The sequence below is a fragment of the Oncorhynchus keta genome, unplaced genomic scaffold (genome assembly GCF_023373465.1).
Source record: "Oncorhynchus keta strain PuntledgeMale-10-30-2019 unplaced genomic scaffold, Oket_V2 Un_contig_1223_pilon_pilon, whole genome shotgun sequence".
In the NCBI taxonomy this organism is placed as follows: domain Eukaryota; kingdom Metazoa; phylum Chordata; class Actinopteri; order Salmoniformes; family Salmonidae; genus Oncorhynchus; species Oncorhynchus keta.
The window spans coordinates 1-10,909 of NW_026277805.1; the positions used below are offsets into that span (position 1 = coordinate 1).

At 40.2% G+C, this 10,909-nt stretch overlaps 1 long non-coding RNA gene across 7 annotated transcripts; it reads left to right on the plus strand.

Annotated features, from left to right (window-relative positions):
- Window positions 1-8,926: 8,926 nt before the first annotated feature.
- LOC127917822 (uncharacterized) lies at window positions 8,927-10,259 on the plus strand. 7 transcript variants are annotated; one of them, XR_008097758.1, is made up of 4 exons: window positions 8,927-8,960; window positions 8,993-9,184; window positions 10,018-10,113; window positions 10,146-10,258. It is a non-coding gene; the product is annotated as an uncharacterized LOC127917822 (long non-coding RNA). The 7 variants fall into 7 exon arrangements; XR_008097762.1 differs by lacking the exon at window positions 8,927-8,960 and having other exon boundaries at window positions 8,967-9,056; window positions 9,153-9,184; XR_008097763.1 differs by lacking the exon at window positions 8,927-8,960 and having other exon boundaries at window positions 8,974-9,056.
- The last annotated feature ends 650 nt before the right edge of the window (window positions 10,260-10,909 follow it).

The following is a 10,909-nucleotide window of genomic DNA, read 5'->3' on the forward strand; positions in this document are numbered from 1 at the left end:
AGGCCTCACCAAGAGTCCATATATATTATTATAGATTCAACATGGCTCCCAGGCCTCTACCCGAAGAGTCCATATATTATTATAGATTCAACATGGCTCCCAGGCCTCTACCCTAAGAGTCCATATATATTATTATAGATTCAACATGGCTCCCAGGCCTCTACCCTAAAGTCCATATATATTATTATAGATTCAACATGGCTCCCAGGTCTCTACCCTAAGAGTCCATATATATTATTATAGATTCAACATGGCTCCCAGGCCTCTACCCTAAGAGTCCATATATATTATTATAGATTCAACATGGCTCCCAGGCCTCTACCTAAGAGTCCATATATATTATAGATTCAACATGGCTCCCAGTCCTCTACCCTAAGAGTCCATATATATTATTATAGATTCAAACATGGCTCCCAGGTCTCTACCCTAAGAGCCCATATATATTATTATAGATTCAACATGGCTCCAGGCCTCTACCTAAGAGTCCATATATATATTATTATAGATTCAACATGGCTCCCAGGTCTCTACCCTAAGAGTCCATATATATTATTATAGATTCAACATGGCTCCCAGGCCTCTACCTAAGAGTCCATATATATTATTATAGATTCAACATGGCTCCCAGGCCTCTACCCTAAGAGTCCATATATATTATTATAGATTCAACATGGCTCCCATCCTCTACCCTAAGAGTCCATATATATTATTATAGATTCAACATGACTCCCAGGTCTCTACCTAAGAGTCCATATATATTATTATAGATTCAACATGGCTCCCAGGCCTCTACCCTAAGAGTCCATATATATTATTATAGATTCAACATGGCTCCCAGGCCTCTACCCTAAGAGTCCATATATATTATTATTATAGATTCAACATGGCTCCCAGGCCTCTACCCTAAGAGTCCATATATATTATTATAGATTCAACATGGCTCCCAGGTCTCTACCCTAAAGTCCATATATATTATTATAGATTCAACATGGCTCCCAGGCCTCTACCCTAAGAGTCCATATATATATTATAGATTCAACATGGCTCCCAGGTCTCTACCTAAGAGTCCATATATATTATTATAGATTCAACATGGCTCACAGGTCTCTACCCTAAGAGTCCATATATATTATTATAGATTCAACATGGCTCCCAGGCCTCTACCTAAAGAGTCCATATATATTATTATAGATTCAACATGGCTCCCAGTCCTCTACCTAAGAGTCCATATATATTATTATAGATTCAACATGGCTCCCAGGTCTCTACCCTAAGAGTCCATATATATTATTATAGATTCAACATGGCTCACAGGTCTCTACCCTAGAGTCCATATATATTATTATAGATTCAACATGGCTCCCAGGTCTCTACCCTAAGAGTCCATATATATTATTATAGATTCAACATGGCTCACAGGCCTCTACCTAAGAGTCCATATATATTATTATAGATTCAACATGGCTCTTGATCCTCTACCTAAGAGTCCATATATATTATTATAGATTCAACATGGCTCCCAGGCCTCTACCCTAAGAGTCCATATATATTATTATAGATTCAACATGGCTCCCAGGCCTCTACCCTAAGAGTCCATATATATTATTATAGATTCAACATGGCTCCCAGGCCTCTACCCTAAGAGTCCATATATATTATAGATTCAACATGGCTCACAGGCCTCTACCCTAAAGTCCATATATATTATTATAGATTCAACATGGCTCCCAGGCCTCTACCTAAGAGTCCATATATATTATTATAGATTCAACATGGCTCCCAGTCCTCTACCCTAAGAGTCCATATATATTATTATAGATTCAACATGGCTCCCAGGCCTCTACCTAAGAGTCCATATATATTATTATAGATTCAACATGGCTCCCAGGCCTCTACCTAAGAGTCCATATATATTATTATAGATTCAACATGGCTCCCAGGCCTCTACCCTAAGAGTCCATATATATTATTATAGATTCAACATGGCTCCCAGGTCTCTACCCTAGAGAGTCCATATATATTATTATAGATTCAACATGGCTCCCAGGCCTCTACCTAAGAGTCCATATATATTATTATAGATTCAACATGGCTCCCAGGCCTCTACCCTAAGAGTCCATATATATTATTATAGATTCAACATGGCTCCCAGTCCTCTACCCTAAGAGTCCATATATATTATTATAGATTCAACATGGCTCCCAGGTCTCTACCCTAAGAGTCCATATATATTATTATAGATTCAACATGGCTCCCAGGCCTCTACCCTAAGAGTCCATATATATTATTATAGATTCAACATGGCTCCCAGGCCTCTACCCTAAGAGTCCATATATATTATTATAGATTCAACATGGCTCCCAGGTCTCTACCCTAGAGTCCATATATATTATTATAGATTCAACATGGCTCCCAGGCCTCTACCCTAAGAGTCCATATATATTATTATAGATTCAACATGGCTCCCAGGCCTCTACCCTAAGAGTCCATATATATTATTATAGATTCAACATGGCTCCCAGGCCTCTACCCTAAGAGTCCATATATATTATTATAGATTCAACATGGCTCCCAGGTCTCTACCCTAAGAGTCCATATATATTATTATAGATTCAACATGGCTCCCAGGCCTCTACCCTAAGAGTCCATATATATTATTATAGATTCAACATGGCTCCCAGGCCTCTACCCTAAGAGTCCATATATATTATTATAGATTCAACATGGCTCCCAGGTCTCTACCCTAAGAGTCCATATATATTATTATAGATTCAACATGGCTCCCAGGCCTCTACCCTAAGAGTCCATATATATTATTATAGATTCAACATGGCTCCCAGGTCTCTACCTAAGAGTCCATATATTATTATAGATTCAACATGGCTCCCAGGCCTCTACCCTAAGAGTCCATATATATTATTATAGATTCAACATGGCTCCCAGGCCTCTACCCTAAGAGTCCATATATATTATTATAGATTCAACATGGCTCCCAGGCCTCTACCTAAGAGTCCATATATATTATTATAGATTCAACATGGCTCCCAGGTCTCTACCCTAAGAGTCCATATATATTATTATAGATTCATCATGGCTCCCAGGTCTCTACCCTAAGAGTCCATATATATTATTATAGATTCATCATGGCTCCCAGGTCTCTACCCTAAGAGTCCATATATATTATTATAGATTCAACATGGCTTCCAGGCCTCTACCCTAAGAGTCCATATATATTATTATAGATTCAACATGGCTCCCAGGCCTCTACCCTAAGAGTCCATATATATTATTATAGATTCAACATGGCTCCCAGTCCTCTACCCTAAGAGTCCATATATATTATTATAGATTCAACATGGCTCCCAGGTCTCTACCCTAAGAGTCCATATATATTATTATAGATTCATCATGGCTCCCAGGTCTCTACCCTAAGAGTCCATATATATTATTATAGATTCAACATGGCTCCCAGGCCTCTACCCTAAGAGTCCATATATATTATTATAGATTCAACATGGCTCCCAGGCCTCTACCTAAGAGTCCATATATATTATTATAGATTCAACATGGCTCCCAGGCCTCTACCCTAAGAGTCCATATATATTATTATAGATTCAACATGGCTCCCAGTCCTCTACCCTAAGAGTCCATATATATTATTATAGATTCAACATGGCTCCCAGGCCTCTACCCTAAGAGTCCATATATATTATTATAGATTCAACATGGCTCCCAGGCCTCTACCTAAGAGTCCATATATTATTATAGATTCAACATGGCTCCCAGTCCTCTACCCTAAGAGTCCATATATATTATTATAGATTCAACATGGCTCCCAGGCCTCTACCTAAGAGAGTCCATATATATTATTATAGATTCAACATGGCTCCCAGTCCTCTACCCTAAGAGTCCATATATATTATTATAGATTCAACATGGCTCCCAGTCCTCTACCCTAAGAGTCCATATATATTATTATAGATTCAACATGGCTCCCAGGCCTCTACGCTAGAGAGTCCATATATATTATTATAGATTCAACATGGCTCCCAGTCCTCTACCCTAAGAGTCCATATATATTATTATAGATTCAACATGGCTCCCAGGCCTCTACCTAAGAGTCCATATATATTATTATAGATTCAACATGGCTCCCAGGTCTCTACCCTAAGAGTCCATATATATTATTATAGATTCAACATGGCTCCCAGGCCTCTACCTAAAGAGTCCATATATATTATTATAGATTCAACATGGCTCCCAGGCCTCTACCCTAAGAGTCCATATATATTATTATAGATTCAACATGGCTCCCAGGCCTCTACCCTAAGAGTCCATATATATTATTATAGATTCAACATGGCTCCCAGGTCTCTACCCTAAGAGTCCATATATATTATTATAGATTCAACATGGCTCCCAGGCCTCTACCCTAAGAGTCCATATATATTATTATAGATTCAACATGGCTCCCAGGTCTCTACCTAAGAGTCCATATATATTATTATAGATTCAACATGGCTCCCAGGCCTCTACCCTAAGAGTCCATATATATTATTATAGATTCAACATGGCTCCCAGGCCTCTACCCTAAGAGTCCATATATATTATTATAGATTCAACATGGCTCCCAGGCCTCTACCCTAAGAGTCCATATATATTATTATAGATTCAACATGGCTCCCAGTCCATATATATTATTATAGATTCCTCTAGGCCCTACCCTAAGAGTCCATATATATTATTATAGATTCAACATGGCTCCCAGGCCTCTACCCTAAGAGTCCATATATATTATTATAGATTCAACATGGCTCCCAGGCCTCTACCCTAAGAGTCCATATATATTATTATAGATTCAACATGGCTCCCAGGCCTCTACCTAAGAGTCCATATATATTATTATAGATTCAACATGGCTCCCAGGCCTCTACCCTAAGAGTCCATATATATTATTATAGATTCAACATGGCTCCCAGTCCTCTACCCTAAGAGTCCATATATATTATTATAGATTCAACATGGCTCCCAGGCCTCTACCCTAAGAGTCCATATATATTATTATAGATTCAACATGGCTCCCAGGCCTCTACCCTAAGAGTCCATATATATTATTATAGATTCAACATGGCTCCCAGGCCTCTACCCTAAGAGTCCATATATATTATTATAGATTCAACATGGCTCCCAGTCCTCTACCCTAAGAGTCCATATATATTATTATAGATTCAACATGGCTCCCAGTCCTCTACCCTAAGAGTCCATATATATTATTATAGATTCAACATGGCTCCCAGTCCTCTACCCTAAGAGTCCATATATATTATTATAGATTCAACATGGCTCCCAGGTCTCTACCCTAAGAGTCCATATATATTATTATAGATTCAACATGGCTCACAGGCCTCTACCCTAAGAGTCCATATATATTATTATAGATTCAACATGGCTCCCAGTCCTCTACCCTAAGAGTCCATATATATTATTATAGATTCAACATGGCTCCCAGTCCTCTACCCTAAGAGTCCATATATATTATTATAGATTCAACATGGCTCCCAGGCCTCTACCCTAAGAGTCCATATATATTATTATAGATTCAACATGGCTCCCAGGTCTCTACCCTAAGAGTCCATATATATTATTATAGATTCAACATGGCTCCCAGGTCTCTACCCTAAGAGTCCATATATATTATTATAGATTCAACATGGCTCCCAGGCCTCTACCCTAAGAGTCCATATATATTATTATAGATTCAACATGGCTCCCAGGCCTCTACCCTAAGAGTCCATATATATTATTATAGATTCAACATGGCTCCCAGGCCTCTACCCTAAGAGTCCATATATATTATTATAGATTCAACATGGCTCCCAGGCCTCTACCCTAAGAGTCCATATATATTATTATAGATTCAACATGGCTCCCAGGCCTCTACCCTAAGAGTCCATATATATTATTATAGATTCAACATGGCTCCCAGGCCTCTACCCTAAGAGTCCATATATATTATTATAGATTCAACATGGCTCCCAGGCCTCTACCCTAAGAGTCCATATATATTATTATAGATTCAACATGGCTCCCAGTCCTCTACCCTAAGAGTCCATATATATTATTATAGATTCAACATGGCTCCCAGTCCTCTACCCTAAGAGTCCATATATATTATTATAGATTCAACATGGCTCCCAGTCCTCTACCCTAAGAGTCCATATATATTATTATAGATTCAACATGGCTCCCAGGTCTCTACCCTAAGAGTCCATATATATTATTATAGATTCAACATGGCTCCCAGGCCTCTACCCTAAGAGTCCATATATATTATTATAGATTCAACATGGCTCACAGGCCTCTACCCTAAGAGTCCATATATATTATTATAGATTCAACATGGCTCCCAGGCCTCTACCCTAAGAGTCCATATATATTATTATAGATTCAACATGGCTCCCAGGCCTCTACCCTAAGAGTCCATATATATTATTATAGATTCAACATGGCTCCCAGGCCTCTACCCTAAGAGTCCATATATATTATTATATAGATTCAACATGGCTCCCAGGTCTCTACCCTAAGAGTCCATATATATTATTATAGATTCAACATGGCTCCCAGGTCTCTACCCTAAGAGTCCATATATATTATTATAGATTCAACATGGCTCACAGGCCTCTACCCTAAGAGTCCATATATATTATTATAGATTCAACATGGCTCCCAGGTCTCTACCCTAAGAGTCCATATATATTATTATAGATTCAACATGGCTCCCAGGCCTCTACCCTAAGAGTCCATATATATTATTATAGATTCAACATGGCTCCCAGGTCTCTACCCTAAGAGTCCATATATATTATTATAGATTCAACATGGCTCCCAGGTCTCTACCCTAAGAGTCCATATATATTATTATAGATTCAACATGGCTCCCAGGTCTCTACCCTAAGAGTCCATATATATTATTATAGATTCAACATGGCTCCCAGGCCTCTACCCTAAGAGTCCATATATATTATTATAGATTCAACATGGCTCCCAGGTCTCTACCCTAAGAGTCCATATATATTATTATAGATTCAACATGGCTCCCAGGTCTCTACCTAAGAGTCCATATATATTATTATAGATTCAACATGGCTCCCAGGTCTCTACCCTAAGAGTCCATATATATTATTATAGATTCAACATGGCTCCCAGGTCTCTACCCTAAGAGTCCATATATATTATTATAGATTCAACATGGCTCCCAGGTCTCTACCCTAAGAGTCCATATATATTATTATAGATTCAACATGGCTCCCAGGCCTCTACCTAAGAGTCCATATATATTATTATAGATTCAACATGGCTCCCAGGCCTCTACCCTAAGAGTCCATATATATTATTATAGATTCAACATGGCTCCCAGTCCTCTACCCTAAGAGTCCATATATATTATTATAGATTCAACATGGCTCCCAGGCCTCTACCCTAAGAGTCCATATATTATTATAGATTCAACATGGCTCCCAGGCCTCTACCCTAAGAGTCCATATATATTATTATAGATTCAACATGGCTCCCAGGTCTCTACCCTAAGAGTCCATATATATTATTATAGATTCAACATGGCTCCCAGGCCTCTACCCTAAGAGTCCATATATATTATTATAGATTCAACATGGCTCCCAGGCCTCTACCCTAAGAGTCCATATATATTATTATAGATTCAACATGGCTCCCAGTCCTCTACCTAAGAGTCCATATATATTATTATAGATTCAACATGGCTCCCAGGTCTCTACCCTAAGAGTCCATATATATTATTATAGATTCAACATGGCTCCCAGTCCTCTACCCTAAGAGTCCATATATATTATTATAGATTCAACATGGCTCACAGGCCTCTACCCTAAGAGTCCATATATATTATTATAGATTCAACATGGCTCCCAGGCCTCTACCTAAGAGTCCATATATATTATTATAGATTCAACATGGCTCCCAGGCCTCTACCCTAAGAGTCCATATATATTATTATAGATTCAACATGGCTCCCAGGTCTCTACCCTAAGAGTCCATATATATTATTATAGATTCAACATGGCTCCCAGGTCTCTACCCTAAGAGTCCATATATATGATTATAGATTCAACATGGCTCCCAGGCCTCTACCCTAAGAGTCCATATATATTATTATAGATTCAACATGGCTCCCAGGTCTCTACCCTAAGAGTCCATATATATTATTATAGATTCAACATGGCTCCCAGGCCTCTACCCTAAGAGTCCATATATATTATTATAGATTCAACATGGCTCCCAGGCCTCTACCCTAAGAGTCCATATATATTATTATAGATTCAACATGGCTCCCAGGTCTCTACCCTAAGAGTCCATATATATTATTATAGATTCAACATGGCTCCCAGGCCTCTACCCTAAGAGTCCATATATATTATTATAGATTCAACATGGCTCCCAGGTCTCTACCCTAAGAGTCCATATATATTATTATAGATTCAACATGGCTCCCAGTCCTCTACCCTAAGAGTCCATATATATTATTATAGATTCAACATGGCTCCCAGGTCTCTACCCTAAGAGTCCATATATATTATTATAGATTCAACATGGCTCCCAGGCCTCTACCCTAAGAGTCCATATATATTATTATAGATTCCTGTGTTGTGTTACAGTATGTCTGGGTCGTGGCCTCCAGGTAATATCCTGGGTCAACAGATTACTGTAGTGAATGTATAGATAGAGGGAGGAGGCAGGTAGCCTAGTGGTTAGAGTGTAGGGGCGGCAGGTAGCCTAGTGGTTAGAGTGTAGAGGAGGCAGGTTGCCTAGTGGTTAGAGTGAAGAGGAGGCAGGTAGCCTAGTGGTTAGAGTGTAGAGGAGGCAGGTTGCCTAGTGGTTAGAGTGTAGAGGAGGCAGGTAGTCTAGTGGTTAGAGTGTAGAGGAGGCAGGTAGTCTAGTGGTTAGAGGGTAGAGGAGGCAGGTAGCCTAGTGGTTAGAGTGTAGAGGAGGCAGGTAGCCTAGTGGTTAGAGTGTAGAGGAGGCAGGTAGTCTAGTGGTTAGAGTGTAGAGGAGGCAGGTAGTCTAGTGGTTAGAGTGTAGAGGAGGCAGGTAGTCTAGTGGTTAGAGTGTAGAGGAGGCAGGTAGCCTAGTGGTTAGAGTGTAGAGGAGGCAGGTAGCCTAGTGGTTAGAGTGTAGAGGAGGCAGGTAGCCTCAGTGGTTAGATTATAGAGGAGGCAGGTAGCCTAGTGGTTAGATTATAGAGGAGGCAGGTAGCCTAGTGGTTAGAGTGTAGAGGAGGCAGGTAGCCTAGTGGTTAGATTATAGAGGAGGCAGGTAGCCTAGTGGTTAGAGTGTAGAGGAGGCAGGTAGCCTAGTGGTTAGAGTGTAGAGGAGGCAGGTAGTCTAGTGGTTAGAGTGTAGGGAGGCAGGTAGCCTAGTGGTTAGAGTGTAGAGGAGGCAGGTAGCCTAGTGGTTAGATTATAGAGGAGGCAGGTAGCCTAGTGGTTAGAGTGTAGAGGAGGCAGGGAGCCTAGTGGTTAGATTATAGAGGAGGCAGGTAGCCTAGTGGTTAGAGTGTAGAGGAGGCAGGTAGCCTAGTGGTTAGAGTGTAGAGGTGGCAGGTAGCCTAGTGGTTAGAGTGTAGAGGAGGCAGGTAGCCTAGTGGTTAGAGTGTAGAGGAGGCAGGTAGTCTAGTGGTTAGAGTGTAGGGGAGGCAGGTAGCCTAGTGGTTAGAGTGTAGAGGAGGCAGGTAGCCTAGTGGTTAGATTTATAGAGGAGGCAGGTAGCCTAGTGGTTAGAGTGTAGAGGAGGCAGGGAGCCTAGTGGTTAGATTATAGAGGAGGCAGGTAGCCTAGTGGTTAGAGTGTAGAGGAGGCAGGTAGCCTAGTGGTTAGAGTGTAGAGGTGGCAGGTAGCCTAGTGGTTAGAGTGTAGAGGAGGCAGGTAGCCTAGTGGTTAGAGTGTAGAGGAGGCAGGTAGTCTAGTGGTTAGAGTGTAGGGGAGGCAGGTAGCCTAGTGGTTAGAGTGTAGAGGAGGCAGGTAGCCTAGTGGTTAGATTGTAGAGGAGGCAGGTAGCCTAGTGGTTAGAGTGTAGAGGTGGCAGGTAGCCTAGTGGTTAGATTATAGAGGAGGCAGGTAGCCTAGTGGTTAGAGTGTAGAGGAGGCAGGTAGCCTAGTGGTTAGAGTGTAGAGGAGGCAGGTAGCCTAGTGGTTAGAGTGTAGAGGAGGCAGGTAGCCTAGTGGTTAGAGTGTGGAGGAGGCAGGTAGCCAAGCGAAAGGTTGCTAGATCGAATCCCTGAGCTGATAAGGTAAAAATCTGTAGTTCTGCCCTGAAATTCTAATGAATATATATATATTTTTTTAAATAAATATCGCGAGAGAAAACAAAGAGACAAAAGAGCCCTGAAGTATAAGAACGTAATGAATATAATATTCAACCAAACTCACCTCCGTGTTGAGGCGCAGAACGCGGTCGCCCAGGTCCGTCTGTGTGAAGCTCTCATCGGCAGCAATGGTGTCCACCTTCAAATCAAATCAAATCAATATGTTCTTCATCATTCACCATTAAATGATGAAATAACTCTCCTCTTCAACAGGAACAACTATGAAATAACTCTCCTCTTTAACAGTAACAGCTATGAAATAACTCTCCTCTTTAACAGTAACAACTATGAAATAACTCTCCTCTTTAACAGTAACAACAACTATGAAATAACTCTCCTCTTTAACAGTAACAACAACTATGAAATAACTCTCCTCTTTAACAGTAACAACTATGAAATAACTCTCCTCTTTAACAGGAATAACAACTATGAAATAACTCTCCTCTTTAACAGTAACAACAACTATGAAATAACTCTCCTCTTTAACAGTAACAACTATGAAATAACTCTCCTCTT